The sequence below is a fragment of the Haliotis rufescens genome, unplaced genomic scaffold (genome assembly GCF_023055435.1).
Source record: "Haliotis rufescens isolate VD_foot unplaced genomic scaffold, xgHalRufe1.0.p SCAF_17, whole genome shotgun sequence".
Lineage (NCBI taxonomy): Eukaryota > Metazoa > Mollusca > Gastropoda > Lepetellida > Haliotidae > Haliotis > Haliotis rufescens.
In genome coordinates this window covers 13,479,510-13,487,789 of record NW_025963857.1, presented here as the reverse complement: position 1 = coordinate 13,487,789, position 8,280 = coordinate 13,479,510, and the positions used below count along the sequence as shown (strand labels likewise).

At 41.4% G+C, this 8,280-nt stretch overlaps 1 protein-coding gene across 1 annotated transcript in view; it reads left to right on the top strand.

Annotated features, from left to right (window-relative positions):
- Positions 1-446: 446 nt before the first annotated feature.
- Positions 447-8,280, top strand: part of LOC124140836 (annulin-like) — a 45,300-nt gene continuing 37,466 nt past the window's right edge. Inside the window, exon 1 of the mRNA XM_046508616.2 lies at positions 447-635. The gene's annotated coding sequence lies outside the window, so the exon portion shown is untranslated. The remainder of the gene's footprint in view (positions 636-8,280) is intronic.

Below are 8,280 nucleotides of genomic sequence, written 5' to 3'. Positions count from 1 at the left end.
AACCCAGAATACAACATTGACATACACGGTCAGAAAACTATCGTGTTTCATTGAACTCATAGGTGAAAGTATTAATATTGTACTATTGTTTTTATCACGCTCTTGAAACGATGAAAAGGGTGCGAGAAACAGCACAAGCGGACAAGCACCTAATCAGACACATTTGTGTGGTACAACACAAAGTTACTCATACAGGTCTACCATTCATTATCACATCACACCCTTTCACCCACTACGCACAGCCCGCGTGAAAGACGATCTGTGACCAGTGACCGTGTAGGTAGGTATCTGCACGTTGGCTTCAGGTAACGTATTATACACACCGGAGACGCCGCCGCATAGTTAACGCCCCACGACCATGCTACCTTGTTGATAAGAAAACACACGCCTTAACAAACGCAGAGAATATAACAGTGACTTCTCTTTCAACACAGGCGTCCTCAAACTTCGATCAATGAGACACGGATACATATTGTCAATTCCAACCAATCACAACGTCTGTTACATTTGAACATGGTGACGAGTGTTGTATACGTGTGTTTATCTATCGAGTTGATGCCTCTGCGTGTTGACACTTGAGTATCGTGCGTCGCGTTCTTACCTGCAGATCGGACCAACTGCATCAAACCATACAGGTGAGTGCACGTTAGATGGTGCAGTATTTGATGATGCACTCTTAATCGTTGCTCGGTCATCAAACATGCTGCATGTATGGCATGGTCATGCAACAAATGCATCGATCCACACATACCATTATCTAAAAACGTTGTATTAAGCTTTAAGTTTCATTTAATAATGTTTTTTATTCTACCCGAGAACACATTCAGATTCATAAACATTGCATTGTTATTTTTAATCACAGCTATGTATCTGTCTCACCCATTGTCAGGTGAGTCACGTGACTCCCAGGTGTAACGACAGGTGTTGTTTACCTGTATCGTGTATACGTGTAGTAAGCAGTTCCATAAAGTTAGCTGTAAGTCTACATATAAAATGCACACACAAAGGTATAGAGATAATTAGTACAAATTAAGCAAAGATGTCACGGATATTTAAGTTCAGCGTGAAATCAATAAGGGCGTTGAAACAGGTAACCGTTACATCAAACCAAACTGTGTCGACATCCACGTAATTACTTCATGGGTGAAGTATTGCTGCACCAAGTAATACACGTGGGTTCTCCAATTTCCACACCCTCACGCAGACCGCCACCACCCTCAGCCCCCCTCCCTCCCCTTATTCCCACCCTAAACACCCATCCCCGATTCAATCTTGTTTGTTCCATGTTCAACGCACTGAAAGAAGATGTGTTATTGCAACCTGAACCAATAAATACCCTAAACCGTATTTATATAAGTGATAAAGGTTGTCGGCAGGGTTACACTGTTTGCTAGGGTGTATTCTGAAGGCCCCTGTTCTCCCTCTCAAGGAGGCAGTGTAAGAGAGTAGCTGAGACAAGTTTATATCTCCTTCGCTGATCGGTAAATACATTTTCTATACAATATCCGTCATACACACACGCTTCGGTACAACGTCACGGTATGTTAACAGTAAGACGGGTTTTTTAATCGACGTGAAATCAAACGACGCAAACTTTGTCAAAGAATGTAAAAAGATATTTCATGGTTTACTGGTTTGCACTAGGTCATACGGGGCGGTTAAAATGTCCCACGTCTGAATAAGGCGTTTTGAAGGTTGATATAGACGCTGTCTCTCGGTGCACAGTCTAAGTGGTCAGGCTACACCAGACACTGCACGTTGTCTGGGGCGTGGCATGGTGGTCATCTGTAACAGGAAGCTTGTTGTCTATGTCAGGCACATCCTGGTGGTCCGGTTCTCTTCACCTTCATCCGTTTCATCTTTTGGTGTGGGATGGTCGGGTAACCTAGTGGTTAAAGCGTTCGCTCGACACGCCGAAGACCCGGGCTAGATTCCCGACATGGGTACAATGTGTGACACCCATTTCTGGTGTCCCCCGCCGTGATATTTCTGAAATATTGCTAAAAGCGGCGTAAAACCATACTCACTTACTTACTTCTTTTGGTGACCGCTGTGTCAAAAACATACCCCAAAACATGTAATATTCTCTTCCCTGTAACGCTACTTTGAGTGTTCAGAGTTTTACGCCGCTTGTGGCAATGGTTCATTCGTGACCAACTCGTGTTATTCCGGGACAAGCCGAATAGCGACTCGTGCCCCTCTCATGGCCATTTTTGCGACCGGGTTCCGTCTTAGCGCAAACGGGCATACCTAAAACAATTGTCAACTCGTTGCGTAATGGTTCACGTACATTTCCCAATTTATTATATATATTTCAGATGCAATTTAAAGCACATCGGGACATGCGGAATTATACAGTATGTTTGAACACATTTAACTGTATCTTGGGTATATTTGTAGATGCAAGACATATGTAAGATCAAAAAATATTTCTGAGGGATTCTTTGACGAAGAACCTGAAATTATACGCGCATTCCATTGGTTTGTCGTATTTTCGCACATAACATTCATCGATAGGGAGACGAGTCTTCTTGCAGGTTACGGAAAGGGGCGAGTGGTAACGAATGGCAATGCTGAAGCCGTATCACGGCGGGCAATTCACTTAAGATTTAACAACCCTGTGACTGGTTACTTGTTGTATTTTCATTGCGTCTCTTTTATGATTTCTGGAAACAGTCTTTATGTCGTTCCGAGATTAGATATTTTAGCCAAAATATTGGGATATCCTCAGTTAGTTAAGGACTTGTTGTCTCATACAATAAACACAAAGAGCTAAATTCTTACCCTGCATGTTAAAAAAATTATATGTGCGTGTGTTGAAGTTGCTTGTCCATTGCGATTATTTCCGCACGCCAAGGTAATCCAATACCCACCTTTGTTTGGTTGTACTGATTTCACTGACAACAATACTGTTAGACAGAGATCGATAATATAGATAGATATTCATTCCTTGAGGATTCCCACCTGGAGGCTCGGCAGTCAATGTTCACTGCAGGGGGTATTAGTATTCATATTATTAGTTAGGTAACTTTCTTCCGTAATTTACAGTTGACAACTGACTGAATAATAATAACAGCAACAAAACCCTTTCCGTCATCACAAGTGAGTGAGTGAGTTGGGTTTAACGCCGCTTTTAACAGTATTCCAGTTATATCGCGGCGTGTCAGCTTAATGTGGGAGGAAAGCCCGAAGTGATGCAGGTCTCAGACGTTTACCAATTCGGTGAAACCCACGAGCACGGGTATGGTGCTGACAAACCTAGCAACATAATCGGGGCGAACCGGGATTCGAACCCACAATCATAGGTTTCTGTCGTGCCCAAGGGACGCAACTCTGCACAGCGAATCGCGGCGCCTTAGACGACTTGGCCACCCGTGCCCCCCGTAATCACAAGTAATCTCTACGAAAAAGCAGAGTCCAAACTATGATTCAGAATAAGCATTTGCATCACTATTACAAAATAGTGATTATGCCAGGTGATCGCGAAACGGTTATTGTATCCTGCCTTACAGATGGCCAACGTCACAAACACATGCAAATGCAAAGCAAGTGTGCATCTGAACAGACATGGGAGCATTAGGTACGTATTGAAATAGGGGATTGCATTGGACAACCTCATGGTCACTGATGCGTCAGATTTGGAAAAGTCCAGACAAGCTGTCACTGTTCATTCTGCCTATTTGACAGTCGTTCCTGGATCTGAGTTTACACCGTCCTGCTCAACGCTGATTTGTTGTTGTTTAACGCCGCACCCACATATATTCCAGATACATGACGACTGTCTGTAAATTACCGAGTCTGGATCAGAAAAGCCAGTGATTGAGATCATGAGTACCGATCTACGCAATTGGGATGCGATGACATGCATCTACGAAGTCAGCGAGTCTGACCACCCGATGCCGTTAGTCACCTTTTACGTCAGGCATTGCCACCTTTTACGGCAAGCGTGGGTTGCTGAAGACCTATTCTACCCCGGATCTTCACGGGACCCTGCTCAGTGCAAAATATAAGGAAGACTTGTTTTGTGGACAGTGTGTGTGTGTGTGTGTGTGTGTGTGTGTGTGTGTGTGTGTGTGTGGCTGCTTGTCCTCGTCTAGACTAATGCCGGTTTTATAGTGCTACCCCATGATACCATGTTGCAGTGTATCATGGATGATCCACACAAGCACAGGATACTGGCTCCGAGTCGACTGGCCCTTGTTGTGTCTCCTTAATGCAGGAGGGATAGCAACAACCTTTGGTATGACTATGACAGGGATAGAACCATCAGGTCCACGCTCTATCCAGTAGAACACGAAGGCGTTACCGAATGGCCAGAGGTTAACAAATGACAGCTTTGATGTGTTTGTTTAAGAATATAGTTTTTGTCCGACTGTTACCTGTAGCGCCTGATTCTTTACTTGATACATATGGTTTAGAGAGCTTGTCCGCTACCCAGGCCCATTCCCGCCAATGGTGAGATCATCACTGCATGCCTCTATATTTTGCCAGATACTTTTCGTTTTGAATTGGCCTACCACGTGTGACCAGAATTACTTCAAGATCAGTGCCCTGGCAATCGACAGGTTGGAGATTGTATCCGTAAGATTGAGCTTTGATTCTAAAGTAGGTATCAGCTACTTGATGAGCCAAAGTATCTAAAGATAAAATATAGAGGTATACAGGAAAAAATGATCTCGCCAGTGGCGGGTATATGCCCCCGTAGTCCGCGAAAAAAACAAAATGATAAATTAAGACAACTGTCTACAATGTTATGGTAACACCAGTCAGTAACTATACTGACGAACAAAAGAAACTAAGTAAACACTGGAAAATCGGATTTGAAAATACAATTTCAAACTTTGTCAAAACGTTACAGCACTGAAAAGAGTCACCGCCGAAACGCTGCAAACTTTAGGTCCAAAAAAAAATATGATACCTGTATCAAATACATCAACATCGAAAAACTAGTTCTTGTTTGTTTGCCTTTTAGCCACCATGAAATATGGGTGTATACTTTCTATTATATATATATGTACATTATATATTAACAGAAATTCAAATCGCATCAAACGTACACTATGTAAGTACTTTAAAGTAAATAACAGAAGATTTGAATTCTTGTTCATTGGTTAAAGCATTTCTGGTATGGTTGTGGTCATAACTTTTGCACCACTATTTTGCATTCTCCGCCGATAACAGAGACTGATTATTTTATGTATTAATGTTTAATATGTCTTCTTAAGTAACTTAAGTATTTTTACACAAGGGCAGATATATATTAATAATATATATATATACACCGCTTTTGTAGTGTCTCTCTGTTCTGTTAACGATTTATTCGACTATTGTTTTATACACCATATATATATATATATATAATGGTGTATAAAACAATAGTCGAATAAATCGTTAACAGAACAGAGAGACACTACAAAAGCGTTGCCAGTCATGCATTAATACATGTATCCCACAGCAGTAGTTTGAAGGTCAACGTATTAAAATACCACTCCAACCTGTCATGCAATCAATTAAATCTTCCGACTAGACTGAATATGAGGTGTAATATATGGGAACGCCTTAGGTATCGCAATGTATTCAAGCATTGGCGAACCTTGTATATCCTTCGATTCAATGACTTATACTCGCAGTGCGGTTGAATATAAAGGCAGTGTACTGTGAATGTGACAGTATGCGAGTTGACGGTGAAGTGGGGGGCGACCTTAGGGTCAAACAGCGTGTCGGTTGCCCATAGCGACGACGCTGTACTCGATCTGCACACTGTCAATTGTAGAGATGTGGCCTGTTATATGGTTAATATTGATCTATTCACGTCATCACACTATTCACGTATGATTTTGTGTGACAAATATGGGTAGAGCACTCGCGATCGGACCTTTCTTTCGATATGCAATTTATGAACTAGCGGAGACACCGGAAATAGGCTCCAATCATTGTACCCATGTCGGGAATCGGACCCGGGTCTTCGGCTTGACGAGCGAACGCTTTAACCACTAGGCTACCCCACCGCCCCATTTATTGTTATAAAAGTGCAATATTTATTACGTTATAAAAGTCATATATACCGTGGAGTATAAAACAAATATCAACAGTGGAGTGCATTCGTCAAATATTGATTATGTCTATATTGTCTTCATCTGCCTAATATGTTATAACCGTTTTGCATTTTCACTTCCTCGTATTTTATAACACATATTTTGTTGAAATTTGCACATCACGGCCGGTCGTGTGAGAAACTATAGTTTAGTAAATGCTGTGTGGCCTTGACCGTTAACAGCGGCTTCACATGAACGATTTAGGTTTTTATTGCAAAGTGAGTCGGTTATTGGCTAAATGTTGTACATGTTTGTAGGCAAGCATACACATCCATTAGCACAACACCTGCTACCGCTGTCTCGCGTTTCTGATCAACCTACACATACGGTGACATGTCGACATTCTGTTTTCTGCCTATAGGCAGAATATATAATACAGAAATATAAGGCAAACCAACGCTCAATAATGACAATATACATTTTTTCATCCAACACGAATAGACACTCCTTTATATTTATGCATACGTGTGTTGTGTAGCCTATCCTCGTTTGAGTAAGCTCTTTGTTACTTACACGTGATCTATTTAACAATTTAAATTTATTTAACAATTTAAAAATTTATTTAAGAACCACAACCACCTACAGACGGGCACGTGGCATATGTCCTGCAACGTGATCAAAACAAAATGGCTAGACTCGGGCCGTATTCACAAATACCAATTACAAAATAAGACTGCGGAATTCACTTCAGATAAATGTGAATACGTTTTACTAAAGGATATGTTTTAAACAATAAGGTAAGTAAATCTGGCAGTAAACCCTCTATCAACGGGCTCTGACAGTGACATTTCATGAAAACGGCATCAAAGCTAAAAGTAAACGACTGTCTGAAAATTGATGGTCATCTGTGTGGTCATGTTCAATCGATTATTCGACCAACTGGACCTTCTTACGAATCCAATGTTAAACTTGAGGATGGGACACAAGCACATCCCGATATAGACCCCACCTAAATCCCGAGATTTAGCGCACAATGTGCAGGACGCTTTAACTGGCGTTGACTTCAACCAGCTGTTTGATGGTGACTATTTCTGTGTAAAATACTTTCGCTCGTCAAATGCCAGAAATGTTCATCCTTTTCATATAACACGGTATGACACGGGAGCTCGATAGGTATTCTCCATGTCTGCAACACCTTTGTTCGTGATGACCTCACACGTTACGTATCGTTGATCGGTATTTCTCTCTGCTATATTCAGTCCTTGTCATAAATATTCTGTCTTTATTCAATGTAAAAGTCACCCATGCGTAAACCAGCCAGGTAATACTGTGCAGGTGGTGCATATGGTGCGGTTTAGATAAAATCAATTCCTGATCAATATTCAAATACAGCACAAGATACATTTATCTTCATACAAATTAGCTTAATTCTGGAAGTAGACCAATGGATGACATAATATGCCGCTACACGCTATTCACACATGTCCGAATTCCTTGAAGATACTGGCTGACAAGGCTATTTATACTGTTTTAACTACTAACACGAAGTACTATTAACACAAATGGTTATTTGATTTGATGCATGTCATCGTATCCCAATTGCGTGGATCGATGCTCATGATGTCAATCACTGGATTGTCTGGTCCAGATTATTTACAGACCGTCGTCCTGTAGCTGGAATATTGGTGAGTTCGGCGTTAAACAACAAACAAACAAACAAACACAATGAACAGGATGATTAAAATGTCCAATTCCACCATTTACATCACAGGGCGGTCGGGTAGCCTAGTGGTTAAAGCGTCCGCTCGTCACGCCGAAGACCCGGGTTCGATTCCCGACATGGGTACAATGTCTGAAGCCCATTTCTGGTGTCCCCCGCCGTAATATTGCTGGAATATTGCTAAAAGCGGCGTAAAGCCATACTCACTCACTCATTTACATTACAGTTTGTTTTTATGAATTCTACATTTATTGGGATTTGTTTGCTGAGTATGTACCGTTACTGACTTGTGTCAGGTTAAGTCAGTAGTTGCCATCTGTGCACCGTTTACCTGCTGAAACACTTGGTCAGTATTTAAAACATTAATGGTAGGTAGTTATATTTCTTTAACATTGATCGCTCTTCTCCTCGTCACATGTCAAGTAATGCATACTGGTATACAGTCAACTCTGAATGTAACGAACTTGGTCAATGCAAAATCATTTGTAATAACACGGCCTGTTATCCTATGTTATTTGTTTGTTG